The sequence below is a fragment of the Bombina bombina genome, chromosome 5 (genome assembly GCF_027579735.1).
Source record: "Bombina bombina isolate aBomBom1 chromosome 5, aBomBom1.pri, whole genome shotgun sequence".
Lineage (NCBI taxonomy): Eukaryota > Metazoa > Chordata > Amphibia > Anura > Bombinatoridae > Bombina > Bombina bombina.
In genome coordinates this window covers 524414098-524430980 of record NC_069503.1, presented here as the reverse complement: position 1 = coordinate 524430980, position 16883 = coordinate 524414098, and positions in this window count along the sequence as shown.

The window sequence follows — 16883 nt, the reverse complement described above, 5'->3', positions numbered from 1 at the left end:
TGTGAGCGCGAGACAGCATCAGAACCTTGCGCAGGGAAGGGGGTAAGTAGCGCAGCGATGAGCAGCATTTAAAAAAAATATATATATAAATATATATATATATATATATATGATTATATACATATATATATATATATATGATTATATACATATATATTTATGTGTTAATATGTGTATATTTACACACAGTTCCCATAGTCCGCAATGTAAAGGTACTTTTCAGTGCAGTTTTTTTTTTTCTAACACCCCACTTCCACCAACTTTAAAGCTCCAAAACTTCCTAGTGTAGTGTTACCTACAATGCCCCCTATTTTGAGGGCATTTGGGGCACTATTAAAAAATTAACCAGAGATCTAATCTCTGGTTAATATTCGGAGTGCTATTTGCTACCACAAGGTCATGGTAGCAATAGTCAGCCACTTATAATAGCTGGTTAAATATTGCGCTCCCGCAAATGGGTAAATTTGCCCGTTTGCGGGAGCACAATAATTTAACGCTCTATTTGTAATCTAGCCCAATGTGTTTTAATATATATGTACTGTAAATATTTTATATTCCAATCTTCTTCACATAGGAGAAAATATTTTATGTGTTTTTAAATAGTTATTCCTATAAATATCTGAATACACCTATACCTATGTATATTCACGCACACATATATATATATATATATATATATATATATTTTACAAAAAATACGTCAGATATATATAGAAATATCTCTTAAAAATAAATAGAACATTTTTTTTCTATTTGAAAAACATTGTAATGTAAAATATGAATAACTACCTTTGGGTTTGTGCTGTAGGATGAACGCGGTGTCGGGTTAGTGCGTGAGCAATAAGTGTTAAGTTTTTTCCAGTTTGCGATCCATTGAAGCCTATGGGGAGAAGCTAACGCAGTTGCAATATCCAAACTTCTCAAGTTAGCAGGCATCGGCTTTTGCTCACTCGCAAACATTTTACTTTCAACTTTTTATATATTTGATAGATAGCAGACTTTATTCACTTTAGTGTTAAGAAAAAAAAGAAAAGAAAAAAAAAGATTTAGTATGAAAACAGTTTCATCTTGAGTTATATTATCCAGTGAGGCTGTAAGATTGTAAAATGAATTTAACAAATAACATAGTGATGCAAATTTGACTTCATATTTTAATTAGCTAGCATTTATCTGAAAGGCTAATGTCACCCTCTGGTATCATCTATATAGTTTAGTACAGTGGTTCTATTTGTATGTCATTTAGTGGAGTGGCCTTGAGCAAAAAAAGGAATGCACCAAATGTGAAATAATCCATAATTCATTTTATATAAATGCAGTCTGCTTTTCTGTCAGATTTTTCTTTCTATATGTTAGTAATGATAACATAATTACAGTGAAGTATAAAATCTTTTTGGATAGAAAGTATTTCTACATATAAGATGCAACCAAGTTCCCCAGGTAAAATATGAGGCAAAACATTGTCAAAGCAATTTAAAGGGATAGTAAATCCAAATCTTTTCTTTAACGATTCAGATAGAGCATGCAATTTTAAGTAACTTTCTTATTTACTCCTATGATCAAATTTTCTTTGTTCTATTGCTATTTTTATTTAAATAAGGAATATAAAGCTTATGAACTGTCCCATTTTAGGTTCAGCACCCTGGATAGTGCTTTCTTATTAGTGGTTACATTTAGCCACCAATCAGCAAGCTCTAACCAGGTGCTGAACCAAAAATGGGCCGGCTCCTAAGCTTTACATTCCCATTTTATAAATAAAGATAGCAAGTGAACAAATAAATATTTATAATATGAGTAAATTAGAAAGTTGCTTAAAATTGCATGCTCTATCTGATTCATTAAAGAAAACATCTGAGTTTAGTGTCCCTTTAAGTGAGCATTTAATTTAGCTTTTTTTACTATATGCCACTAGCTACATAAATGTATTGTATTAGTATGTAGAAGAACTTTCATTAATACCTTCTATTCCTATTACTAAATTTGATTTGACATGTTCTAATAACTGAGCTTACAGTTTTTACCAAAAGATTTGATCAAAGATGTTTGGTCTATACAAAAAAAACAGATAATGTAGCTTTGGCATCAAGTTATTTCAATATAATATTAAGTTAACTTTGATTATGACGTGTCTCTTGTAAGATATCTGTACTCAATTGCCTAAGATGCTAATGTAATGCTTTCCTTTAGATTGGGGATGTTACACCTCCTACATTCCAAGGAATAATTATAAAAAACATTTAAAATAATGATATATTTTCCTGCTTCAATCAATTTGGAAAATATTAAAGACAATTCCTTCCTTTTTGTAATTATCAAAGAAAAAGTCTTGGAAAGGTAATATATTTTTTTTTCTTCTACCTCCAGCTGTTTTGATTTCCTATATTTACTCAATACTTACATTTTTATGTTGGAAATATAAACATTTTGCAGTGACTGATCTTGTAATGTTGGTTCCACTTGCATTGGCTGTTTCTAGACCTATTCTAATGAGCACACTTTTGTGAATATTATCCTGCAAAGTATATTATGTGCTTAGACACAATAAATATTATGGAACCTCTATACCATTCTGATAATGTACCTCAATATATATAAAATAGTGGTTACCAACTTTGCAGGGGCAATGTGTGCAATTTAATAACACTCTGAATTATATCATTTGCAAAGGATAATACATATAAAACCTGAATCCTTTTACTTCTGAATTTGTCTATTAATTAGACTAATGAGACCAGTTCAATAAAGAAACATACTGCCAGATTACAAGTTTTGTCGGTAAAGACTTGCGGTGCTAACGAGCCTTTTTTATCCACCGCTCACTTAAGACAACGCTGGTATTACAAGTTTTCTGAATGGCTGCGTTAGCCTCAGAAAAGTGAGCGTTGAGCAAATTTAGCTCCACTTCTCACTGTAATACCAGCTTTGCTTACGGTAGCGGTAAGCTGGCTAAAACGTGCTCATGCACGATTTCCCTATAGGAAACAGTGGGGCTGAGACAGCTGAAAAAAAAACCTAACTCCAGCAAAAAAGCAGCGTCCAGCTTCTAACGCAGCCCCATTGTTTCCTATGGGAAAATACTTTCTAAGTCTACACCTAACACCCAAACATGAACCCCGAGTCTAAACACCCCTAATATTACACTAATTAACCCCTAATCTGCCGTCCCCGACATCGCCAACACCTGCATTATACTATTAACCCCTAATCTGCCGCTCCGAACACCGCCGCCACCTACATTATACTTATGAACCCCTAATCTGCTGCCCCAACATCGCTGACGCCTACATTATAGTTATTAACCCCTAATCTGCCGCCCCCAACGTCGCCGCAACCTAACTACACTTATTAACCCCTAATCTGCCGACCGGACATCGCCGCTACTTTAATAAATGTATTAACCCCTAAACCGCCGCACTCCCGCCTCGCAAACACTAGTTCATTTTTATTAACCTCTAATATGCCTGTCCTAACATCACTGACACCTACTTACATTTATTAACCCCTAATCTGCCACCACCAACGTCGCCGTTACTATAATAAAGTTATTAACACCCTAACATGAACCCCGAGTCTAAACACCCCTAATCTTACACTAATTAACCCCTAATCTGCCGCCCCCAACATCACCGACACCTGCATTATACTATTAAACCCTAATCTGCCGCTCCGGACACCGCCGCCACCTACATTATACTTATGAACCCCTAATCTGCTGCCCCCAACATCGCTGATGCCTACATTATAGTAATTAACCCCTAATCTGCCGCCCCCAACTTTGCCGCAACCTAACAACACTCATTAACCCCTAATCTGCCGACCGGACATCGCTGCTACTTTAATAAATGTATTAACCCCTAAACCACCGCACTCCCGCCTCGCAAACACTAGTTAATTTTTATTAACCTCTAATCTGCCTGCCCAAACATCGCCGACACCTACTTACATTTATTAACCCCTAATCTGCCACCACCAACGTCGCCATTACTATAATAAAGTTATTAACCCCTAAACCTAAGTCTAACCCTAATCCTAACACCCCCTAATTTAAATATAATTTAAATACATCTAAATAAAATTAATACAATTAAATAAATTATTCCTATTTAAAACTACTTACCTGTAAAATAAACCATAAGATAGCTACAATATAATTAATAATTACATTGTAGCTATCTTATGATTTATTTTTATTTTACTGGCAACTTTGTATTTATTTTAACTAGGTACAATAGTTATTAAATAGTTATTAACTATTTAATAACTACCGAGCTAAAATAAGTACAAAATTACCTGTAAAATAAATCCTAACCTACGTTACAATTACACCTAACACTACACTATCATTAAATAAATTACCTAAACTACCTACAATTAATTACAATTAAATACAATAAACTAAATTACAGAAAATAAAAAAATTACAAGAAGTTTAAACTAATTACACCTAATCTAAGCCCCCTAATAAAATAAAAAAGCCCCCCAAAATAATAAAAAGCCCTACCCTATACTAAATTACAAATAGCCCTTAAAAGGGCCTTTTGCGGGGCATTGCCCCAAAGTAATCAGCTCTTTTACCTGTAAAAAAAGAATACAATATCCCCCCAACATTACAACCCACCACCCACACACCCCTACTCTAAAACCCACCCAATACCCCCTTAAAAAAACCTAACACTACCCCATTGAAGATCACTCTACCTTGAGCCGTCTTCACTCAGCCGGGCACCAGTGGTCATCCGATCCGTCCAGAATTCTTCATCCGATGGGCCAGAAGAGGACATCCAGACCGGCAGAAGTCTTCATCCTATCCGGGCAGAAGAGGACATCCGGACCGGGAGAAGGCTTCATCCAAGCGGCATCTTCTATCTTCATCCATCCGACGAGGAACGACTCCATCTTGAAGACCTCCGGCGCGGAACATCCTTCTAGGCCGACAAACTAACGACGAATGACGGTTCGTTTAAATGATGTCATCCAAGATGGCGTCCCTCGAATTCCGATTGGCTGATAGGATTCTATCAGCCAATCGGAATTAAGGTAGGAAAAATCTGATTGGTTGATGCTATCATCCAATCGGATTGAAGTTCAATCCGATTGGCTGATTGGATCAGCCAATAGAATGCAAGGTCAATTCTATTGGCTGATCCAATCAGTCAATCGGATTGAACTTCAATCCGATTGGCTGATAGCATCAACTAATCAGATTTTTCCTACCTTAATTCTGATTGGCTGATAGAATCCTATCAGCCAATCGGAATTCGAGGGACGCCATCTTGGATGACATCATTTAAAGGAACCAGCATTCTTTGTTAGTTCGTCGGCCTAGAAGGATGTTCGGCGCCGGAGGTCTTCAAGATGGAGCCGCTCCTCGTCGGATAGATGAAGATAGAAGATGCCACTTGGATGAAGATGTCTCCCAGTCCGGATGTCCTCTTCTGCCCGGATAGGATGAAGACTTCTGCCGGTCTGGATGTCCTCTTCTGCCTCATCGGATGAAGACTTCTGGACGGATCGGATGACCACTGGTGCCTGGCTGGGTGAAGACGGCTCAAGGTAGGGTGATCTTCAATGGAGTAGTGTTAGGTTTTTTTAAGGGGGTATTGGGTGGGTTTTAGAGTAGGGGTGTGTGGGTGGTGGGTTGTAATTTTGGGGGGGTATTGTATTCTTTTTTTTACAGGTAAAAGAGCTGATTACTTTGGGGCAATTCCCCGCAAAAGGCCCTTTTAAGGGCTATTTGTAATTTAGTATAGAGTAGGGCTTTTTATTATTTTGGGGGGATTTTTTATTTTATTAGGGAGCTTAGATTAGGTGTAATTATTTTAAACTTCTTGTAATTTTTTATTTTCTGTAATTAACGGCTAGATTTAGAGTTTGGCGTTAGCCTTCAAAACCAGCGTTAGAGGCCCCTAATGCTGGTTTTGGGCTACCACTGGTATTTAGAGTCTTGTAGGTAAGGGTCTAACGCTCACTTTGCAGCCGCGACTTTTCCATACCGCAGATCCCCTTACGTCAATTGCGTATCCTATCTTTTCAATGGGATCTTTCTAACGCCAGTATTTAGAGTCTTGGCTGAAGTGAGCGGTAGAGCCTCTACCGACAAAACTCCAGCCGCAGAAAAAAGCCAGGAGTTAAGAGCTTTCTGGGCTAATGCCGGTTCATAAAGCTCTTAACTACTGTGCTCTAAAGTACACTAACACCCATAAACTACCTATGTACCCCTAAACCGAGACCCCCCCAAATTGCCGCCACTCTATTAAAATTTTTTAACCCCTAATCTGCCGACCGCACACCGCCTCCACCTACGTTATCCCTATGTACCCCTAATCTGCTGCCCCTAACACCACCGACCCCTATATTATATTTATTAACCCCTAATCTGCCGCCCCCAACGTCGCCTCCACCTACCTACAATTATTAACCCCTAATCTGCCGACCGGACCTCACCGCTACTATAATAAAGTTATTAACCCCTAATCCGCCTCACTCCCGCCTCAATAACCCTATAATAAATAGTATTAACCCCTAATCTGCCCTCCCTAACATCGCCGACACCTAACTTCAAGTATTAACCCCTAATATGCCGACCGGACCTCACCGCTACTCTAATAAATTTATTAACCCTTAAAGCTAAGTCTAAGCTTAACACTAACACCCCCCTAAGTTAAATATAATTTAAATCTAACGAAATAAATTAACTCTTATTAAATAAATTATTCCTATTTAAAGCTAAATACTTACCTGTAAAATAAACCCTAATATAGCTACAATATAAATAATAATTATATTGTAGCTATCTTAGGATTTATTTTTATTTTACAGGCAACTTTCAATTTATTTTAACTAGGTACAATAGCTATTAAATAGTTATTAACTATTTAATAGCTACCTAGCTAAAATAAAGAGAAATTTACCTGTAAAATAAAAACTAACCTAAGTTACAATTACACCTAACACTACACTATACTTAAATAAATTATTCCTATTTAAAACTAAATACTTACCTGTAAAATAAACCCTAAGATAGCTACAATGTAATTAATAATTACATTGTAGCTATTTTAGGATTTATATTTATTTTACAGGTAACTTTGTATTTATTTTAGCTAGTTAGAATAGTTATTAAATAGTTATTAACTATTTAATAACTACCTAGCTAAAATAAATACAAAATTACCTGTAAAATAAATCCTAACCTAAGTTACAATTAAACCTAACACTACACTATCATTAAATTAATTAAATAAATTAACTACAAATAACTACAATTAAATACAATTACATAAACTAACTAAAGTACAAAAAATAAAAAAAGCTAAGTTACAAAAAATAAAAAAAATAAGTTACAAACATTTTACAAATATTACAACAATTTTAAGCTAATTACACCTAATCTAAGCCCTCTAATAAAATAACAAAGCCCCCCAAAATAAAAAAAATGCCCTACCCTATTCTAAATTAAAAAAGTTCAAAGCTCTTTTACCTTACCAGCCCTTAAAAGGTCCTTTTGCGGGGCATGCCCCAAAGAAAACTGCTCTTTTGCCTGTCCTAACATCACCGACACCTACTTACATTTATTAACCCCTAATCTGCCACCACCAACGTCGCCGTTACTATAATAAAGTTATTAACACCCTAACATGAACCCCGAGTCTAAACACCCCTAATCTTACACTAATTAACCCCTAATCTGCCGCCCCCAACATCGCCGACACCTGCATTATACTATTAAACCCTAATCTGCCGCTCCGGACACCGCCGCCCCCTACATTATACTTATGAACCCCTAATCTTCTGCCCCCAACATCGCTGATGCCTACATTATAGTAATTAACCCCTAATCTGCCGCCCCCAACTTCGCCGCAACCTAACAACACTCATTAACCCCTAATCTGCCGACCGGACATCACTGCTACTTTAATAAATGTATTAACCCCTAAACCACCGCACTCCCGCCTCGCAAACACTAGTTAATTTTTATTAACCTCTAATCTGCCTGCCCAAACATCGCCGACACCTACTTACATTTATTAACCCCTAATCTGCCACCACCAACGTCGCCATTACTATAATAAAGTTATTAACCCCTAAACCTAAGTCTAACCCTAATCCTAACACCCCCTAATTTAAATATCATTTAAATACATCTAAATAAAATTAATACAATTAAATAAATTATTCCTATTTAAAACTAAATACTTACCTGTAAAATAAACCATAAGATAGCTACAATATAATTAATAATTACATTGTAGCTATCTTATGATTTATTTTTATTTTACTGGCAACTTTGTATTTATTTTAACTAGGTACAATAGTTATTAAATAGTTATTAACTATTTAATAACTACCTAGCTAAAATAAGTACAAAATTACCTGTAAAATAAATCCTAACCTAAGTTACAATTACACCTAACACTACACTATCATTAAATAAATTACCTAAACTACCTACAATTAATTACAATTAAATACAATAAACTAAATTACGAAAAAAAAAAGAAAAACTAAATTACAGAAAAAAATAAACACTAAATTACAGAAAATAAAAAATTACAAGAAGTTTAAACTAATTACACCTAATCTAAGCCCCCTAATAAAATAAAAAAGCCCCCCAAAATAATAAAAAGCCCTACCCTATACTAAATTACAAATAGCCCTTAAAAGGGCCTTTTGCGGGGCATTGCCCCAAAGTAATCAGCTGTTTTACCTGTAAAAAAAGAATACAATATCCCCCCAACATTACAACCCACCACCAACACACCCCTACTAGGCCTGTCAAAAATAATCGTTTTGACGATGCATCGCGATGCGGCATGAAACGATTCTGTATCGATGGGCTGAGACGCGATAATCGATTAACGTTACCCACGTGACCAGCCTCCAGGACAAGTAACAGAAAGTGTGCGAAAGTGCGCGGTACATCGTTTTGACGTCACTGACGTCACGTCACCCAATAAAGCAAAGCAACATGGGCGCTCCATGGGCGGTCTCTGGAAGTGCCGAAGTTACGCAGTAGGAGCAAAGCAGGAGTGTGTTGCCTGAGATTGATGATGGTGAATGTGATGACGATTCCGACTCCGAGTATACACGGCGGTATACAGCTACACGGCGGGCTCATTTTTATTTTGTGGGAGACAGAGGAGGAGACCTATGGTGAGAATTAGACTAACTAACTGTTTAGTTACCAAAACGTTGTACATTTTGCCAATGCCATGCCATAATTGCCATTGCCATGCCTGCCTATTGCCTCAACTGCCTACTACTTGCCATAGGTAAACTAATTATTAACTTATTTAAAGAGCAAATCAATAAGGGGTACACAATCACATTTATTACACAATAAGGTGTACAATTAAATACTTGCCTTATTTACTTAACGTAGTATGTACTACTAATACTGCTGAGCTGACTGAGGCTCAGGCTGCTGCATAATTAATTGCTGCATTATTGAATAATATTGCATATATAAAAAATGTATTATAAATAAATATAGTATACTATTATTGTCTAATGTCTCTATTAGTCTAATCTGTATCTATATCTACATGTTTTTCACATGGATGGATGGCCTGGTCTGAAGTTCTAATATTTTAATAATATATTAATTCAAGAAAGTGCATGCAATTTTAAACAACTTTCCCTATTATATAATTTGCTTATCCTTTGTTGAAATGCATAGCCTCCTCCTTGTGCACAAAGTATTATATACTTAGTAAGTAATGTGTGTGCTGTGCAATGCATTGCTAATATGTCATCAACAAACGATATCTGAGAAGTATGAAGCAAATTAAATAATAGAAGTTAGTTATGATGTTTATTTAAAATTGTATTCTCTATCTGAATCATGAAAGTAAATGTTTGGGTTTCATTGCACCTTTAAGTGTGTAATATATTACAGTAACTTACAGTGTCAGTGAGTGAGTGATGTCCCCTGCAATGATCACAATGCAATTTGTTTTAAAATTTATGTTCGCAAAATGTATGGCATTGGCAAAGTAGTTGAAGTTAATACTAGTACTTGTTGATTTTACATTTGCGGCTTGACATTATGACAACTGGAACTTAGTGTTTTTTCTTTTTTTTTAACACTGACAGAGTTTGACGTTGACAACAACATCATCCGTCACATATGTACATGTCATGCTAAAATGACAGAGGGAGACAAAAAAGATAGAGAGATAAAAAATGCACCTAGCATTTTAAAAGCAAGCATCTGGGCACATTTTGGATTTTATGAACATACTGGAAAGCACGAATTGGACAAGACGCACGCGGTTTGTAAAGCCTGTCACACAAAAATTAAATACCTAGGGAATACTACTAACTTGAGAAATCACGTTAGACGTTTTAACTCTGAGATGCTAACACCTGCCGCTGCCAAGGAAATAACAAGACTAGCTGAAGCTCATCAGCCAAGAATTGATGCAATGCTGTCAACTTTGCCACCCAACTCTGAAAAAGGGAAGAGAATAACCAAAGCTGTGGCAACTTTCATAGCGAAGGACCTACGGCCTTACTCTGTTGTGGAAAACCTTGGGTTTCGCAACCTGTTGAAGACACTAGAGCCACGTTATAAGATCCCGTCACGCAATCACTTAACAGAAAACGTTATACCTGCACTCTACCAAGAAACAAAAGCTCAGGTAATTGCATCAATGAGCCAAGCCAGTCGAGTCGCACTAACGTGTGATTCATGGACTTCAGTCACGACGGAGTCTTATGTAACAGTAACTGCACATTACATTAGCAAGGACTGGAAGATCTTGTCGCATGTGCTGCAAACAAGAGCAGTTTATGAGTCTCACACGGGTTCTCATCTGGCGGAGCTACTGTCTCGTGTCGTGGAAGAATGGCAGCTGTCCGATAAATCTGTAGTGCTTGTGACCGACAATGCTTCGAACATGATTGTTGCTGCTCAAGTTGGAAAATTCCCTCATGTAAAATGCTTCGCCCATACACTGAATCTCGCATCCCAGCGGGCGCTGAAAGTGGCCACGCTCTCCAGGCTTTTAGACAGAGTGCGACGAATATCAACATTTTTTCACCGCAGCACTACAGCAAACCACTGTCTGAAAGAAAAACAGAAATGTCTTGGCCTGAAGAATCATAAGCTGATAACTGATGTGACAACAAGGTGGAACAGCTCATATGACATGGTCGAGAGGTTCCTAGAACAGCAACCTGCAATCTGTGCCACATTGTTGTCTCCAGAAGTCAGAAAAAGTGAGTCAGATCTCTGCACTCTCAACGAAACAGATGTGTCAAATGCAGAGGATGCTGTGAGTGCATTAAAGCCAATGAAAGATGCAACCACACTGATGTCAGAAGAGCGCAATCCAACTGTTTCTCTCATCGCCCCTCTAAATGCACAACTGCTCCAGAACATGACAGACACCATGGGAGACACACCCATGATCCATGAGATCAAGAATGCCATCAAAACAGATCTCCTGAAGAGGTACAGCAGTGAGGCAGAGAAGAAGATACTTTATACACCCTCTGCCCTGGATCCTCGTTTTAAGGGACTGCCTTTTATTCTCACAGAGGAGGAGAGATTGGAGATATACAGAGGAGTGACTGAGGAGGCTGCATCCTTGGAGGTAATTTTAATTGCATCATGTTTCTTGAAAAATGTATAAATTGAAAACAAACATAAAACATACCATCCATACAAAATAGGCTTAGCTATCACTGCAGTAGCTTGATTAGTAGCTAGTTTAATGAGTACAAGGTTTATTATATAAGTCAGTTTGAAAACGCCACAGTCAGTCAACTTTCCTCCTCCTCTGTCCACTCCCGAGTCCTTCCTAATAGATGTGAGCTGTTGCATGCATTTATTTATGCATTACTGTCTCTCTGAGCACACACATAGCATTAGCTGGCTGGCTGCTCGAGGTAATAATGAATGTTATTTTTTCTATTCTTTTGTTCAAACACAGATTGAGTGTACTAGTACAGTTACATCTAGGAGGACAAACGTGGATGAAGTGCCACTGCCTGAGGGAAAAGAAACTCTGGAAGAAGAATCAGCCATCGAGGAGGATAACCCTTCTCCTCCCAAAAGAAAGTCCACATCGCTTCTCATGACTTTGCTGGGACAGTCTTTCACTGACACTGAAGGTACAATAGAACCCAAGACCCCCTATGCCAAGGCTGAAGAGGAAATAGAGAAATATTGTAAAGCCCCATGTCTGCCTCTCACTGAAGACCCTTTGAAATGGTGGCATGTACATGAGGTCATATTTCCCCTCCTCTCTCATTTGTCAAAGCGATACTTGTGTATCCCAGGTACAAGCGTGTCTGCAGAGCGGGTTTTCTCCACTGCAGGAGATGTGGTAACGGCAAAAAGAAGCACCCTCAAACCAGAGCATGTGGATCAACTAGTGTTCTTACAGAAAAACCTACATATTCCATAATTCTGAGTAGTGATTCAGGTTTATAATATTAATATTTAATGTTTTTTGGCACATCCAGAAGAAAGTGCTGTGTGCCCCACTGCCCAGTGCAGACTACTGTTAAGTTATTTTATATTTGTTACTGTTATATAGCTTATAGCTTTTTGAAAAATGAAGCTTAAAACCTTGAGTAAATCTTTGTTGGATCACAAAATATACTAGTACACTACACGACACGACCGACCACGTCACTCTGTCACAGTCACACACACACAATACAAAAGAAACAACACACAACTGCACACACCTCATGTGTGCATGTCAGTCAGTGTCACCCTTCACCATGATTCACTCTTTTTATGATGTGTGGTTTTTTTGGTATTGTTTGACTGTGTGTGACTGTGACTGTGTGTGTGTTGTGTAACAATATATTTGTGATCCCATAAAGATAATCAAAGTTAGTAAATCTAGTAGTTCAATGCTACTTGTTGTATAATGTCTATTACTACTTCTAGTGTTACTGTGATGTTTGCCAATTAGGAAGTGCTCTGTTTTGTAGATGTTGTGCTATTGTTTACAGCACACCCCTGTATTGTTTGCAATGCAGTGAGTGCATAGTGCACACTGCATAAGGGATTATTAATATTATTCATTCACACTAAAAATTGTCTATTTTAAATAGACCCTTTAAGAAAGATATCATATGTTTTTGTTTATGATCCCAATCCCAAATGCCATCCCACCCACTCCCAGGCAGATCTGTAGGGGTTAACCGAATATAACCAACCAGTTAACAATAACAATGTGTGTACTGCAGTGTCTAACTGTCTCTTTATGAGTGTGTGAGTGTGTCTGTGAGTGAGTGAGTGCCAGTTTGAAAAGTTTGTATGTATCTCATTCTCTATGAGTGTGTGTGAGATGAGTGTATTAACTGCCTTTGAATGTTTTTGTTTGTATGTGATTGTGTGTCTGTCCCAGTGTCTAAGTGTCTATGAGTGTGAGTGTGACTGTGGCTGACTGGCTGTGGTGCCTTTGAATGTTTTTGTTTGTGTGTGTGTCCCACTGTGTCTCTAGTGTCTGAGTGTCTAGTGAGTGTGACTGTCTAACTGTCTATGAGTGCACTATGCAGAGAGTGAGACTGAAGCCAAACCACTATAGGGGAAGGAAAAGCCTTGAGTAAACCTTGAGTAAATCTTTATTGGATCACAAATATACTGTACACTACAGACAGTACAGCACACACAGCACACAGTGCCAGTGCCACACACAACAGCACAATACAAAAATAAAGCACACACACCTCAGGTGAGTGGCGTGCCACCCTTTCTTCACCATGATTTACTCCTTGATGTCTGTGTCCTTTTTTATGTATTGTTTGTTTGTGTGTGACTGCTGTGTACTGTTCAGTGACAGACTCAGTCACTGTTCAGTTGTGTGTAGTACTGCTTTAACAGTAACTAATAACTAACTATATTTGTGATCCCATAAAGATAATATAATCATCAAGAAGAAACTGCAGTTATAGTAGTTCAGTTGAATGCTACTTGTTTTAAATGTCTCTCTCTCTAGTACTATTGTAAGTCTGTAACTGTGTAAACTAATTGTATATGTCACAATAACATGTGTGTTGTGTGCACACTCTGTGCTGTGTGTTGTGTTCCAGATTCTTCACGTGATGTTTGTTTGCCACAAATTGACAGTCATGAAGGCACAGTGGACTGCACCTGTAATTTTGTACCTATAAGGGATTTATGTTTTGTTTTCTGAGGACAATTTTCACACAAATAAGGTATTATGGTGGTAACTTAAGCTTAACCTATCTATTTTGGTTTTAATTTAATGTCTATTATTATATTATTATTACTAAGTAAGTAAAGAAATTACATTAAAACCAACATAGATAGGTTAGACATTTATTTGTTGTTCATGTTTCTTTACAAGTGTATAGTGTACTACTTACTATATATAATATATACATTTAAATATTTTCTTTTACTGAAGAAGTACACTGTGAGCACTGCACTTTTTACACTACGTACTCTGTAACTACAGTTTGATGCCATAATATTGTTTCCAAACCAATACAACAATTGCCATTTAGTATTTACTGTTCTATAAACTGTTGTTGTCTGCTGTGTTCAGACTTTGCCACAGGAAGAGTGTCCTTTTTTGAGCTAATAAAATAAAAAAAGAGTTTATTTCAATACTTTGACTTCTTGAATTTTTTTTTCTGAAAAATTTAAAAATTGGGCAGAAATAGTGCAGTAATCGTGATGCATTGCGATGCATCGTAGAATCGAATCGTATCGAATCGTTACGATGATAATCGTAATCGAATCGAATCGTGAGACAGGTGAAGATGCGCAGCTCCAACCCCTACTCTAAAACCCACCCAATACCCCCTTAAAAAAACCTAACACTACCCCATTGAAGATCACTCTACCTTGAGCCGTCTTCACCCAGCCGGGCACCAGTGGTCATCCGATCCGTCCAGAATTCTTCATCCGATGGGCCAGAAGAGGACATCCAGACCGGCAGAAGTCTTCATCCTATCCGGGCAGAAGAGGACATCCGGACCGGGAGAAGGCTTCATCCAAGCGGCATCTTCTATCTTCATCCATCCGACGAGGAACGACTCCATCTTGAAGACCTCCGGCACGGAACATCCTTCTAGGCCGACAAAGTAACGGCGAATGACGGTTCCTTTAAATGACGTCATCCAATATGGCGTCCCTCGAATTCCGATTGGCTGATAGGATTCTATCAGCCAATTGGAATTAAGGTAGGAAAAATCTGATTGGTTGATGCTATCATCCAATCGGATTGAAGTTCAATCCGATTGGCTGATTGGATCAGCCAATAGAATGCAAGGTCAATTCTATTGGCTGATCCAATCAGTCAATCGGATTGAACTTCAATCCGATTGGCTGATAGCATCAACTAATCAGATTTTTCCTACCTTAATTCTGATTGGCTAATAGAATCCTATCAGCCAATCGGAATTCGAGGGACGCCATCTTGGATGACATCATTTAAAGGAACCAGCATTCTTTGTTAGTTCGTCGGCCTAGAAGGATGTTCGGCGCCGGAGGTCTTCAAGATGGAGCCGCTCCTCGTCGGATGGATGAAGATAGAAGATGCCACTTGGATGAAGATGTCTCCCAGTCCGGATGTCCTCTTCTGCCCGGATAGGATGAAGACTTCTGCCGGTCTGGATGTCCTCTTCTACCTCATCGGATGAAGACTTCTGGACGGATCGGATGACCACTGGTGCCTGGCTGGGTGAAGACGGCTCAAGGTAGGGTGATCTTCAATGGAGTAGTGTTAGGTTTTTTTAAGGGGGTATTGGGTGGGTTTTAGAGTAGGGGTGTGTGGGTGGTGAGTTGTAATGTTGGGGGGGTATTGTATTCTTTTTTTTACAGGTAAAAGAGCTGATTACTTTGGGGCAATGCCCCGCAAAAGGCCCTTTTAAGGGCTATTTGTAATTTAGTATAGAGTAGGGCTTTTTATTATTTTGGGGGGATTTTTTATTTTATTAGGGGGCTTAGATTAGGTGTAATTATTTTAAACTTCTTGTAATTTTTTTATTTTCTGTAATTAACGGCTAGATTTAGAGTTTGGCGTTAGCCGTCAAAACCAGCGTTAGAGGCCCCTAATGCTGGTTTTGGGCTACCGCTGGTATTTAGAGTCTTGTAGGTAAGGGTCTAACGCTCACTTTGCAGCCACGACTTTTCCATACCGCAGATCCCCTTACGTCAATTGCGTATCCTATCTTTTCAATGGGATCTTTCTAACGCCAGTATTTAGAGTCTTGGCTGAAGTGAGCGGTAGAGCCTCTACCGACAAAACTCCAGCCGCAGAAAAAAGCCAGGAGTTAAGAGCTTTCTGGGCTAATGCCGGTTCATAAAGCTCTTAACTACTGTGCTCTAAAGTACACTAACACCCATAAACTACCTATGTACCCCTAAACCGAGACCCCCCACATTGCCGCCACTCTATTAAAAATTTTTAACCCCTAATCTGCCGACCGCACACCGCCTCCACCTACGTTATCCCTATGTACCAGTAATCTGCTGCCCCTAACACCACCGACCCCTATATTATATGTATTAACCCCTAATCTGCCGCCCCCAACGTCGCCTCCACCTACCTACAATCATTAACCCCTAATCTGCCGACCGGACCTCACCGCTACTATAATAAAGTTATTAACCCCTAATCCGCCTCACTCCCGCCTCAATAACCCTATAATAAATAGTATTAACCCCTAATCTGCCCTCCCTAACATCGCCGACACCTAACTTCAAGTATTAACCCCTAATATGCCGACCGGACCTCACCGCTACTCTAATAAATTTATTAACCCTTAAAGCTAAGTCTAAGCTTAACACTAACACCCCCTAAGTTAAATATAATTTAAATCTAACTAAATAAATTAACTCTTATTAAATAAATTATTCCTATTTAAAGCTAAATACTTACCTGTAAAAT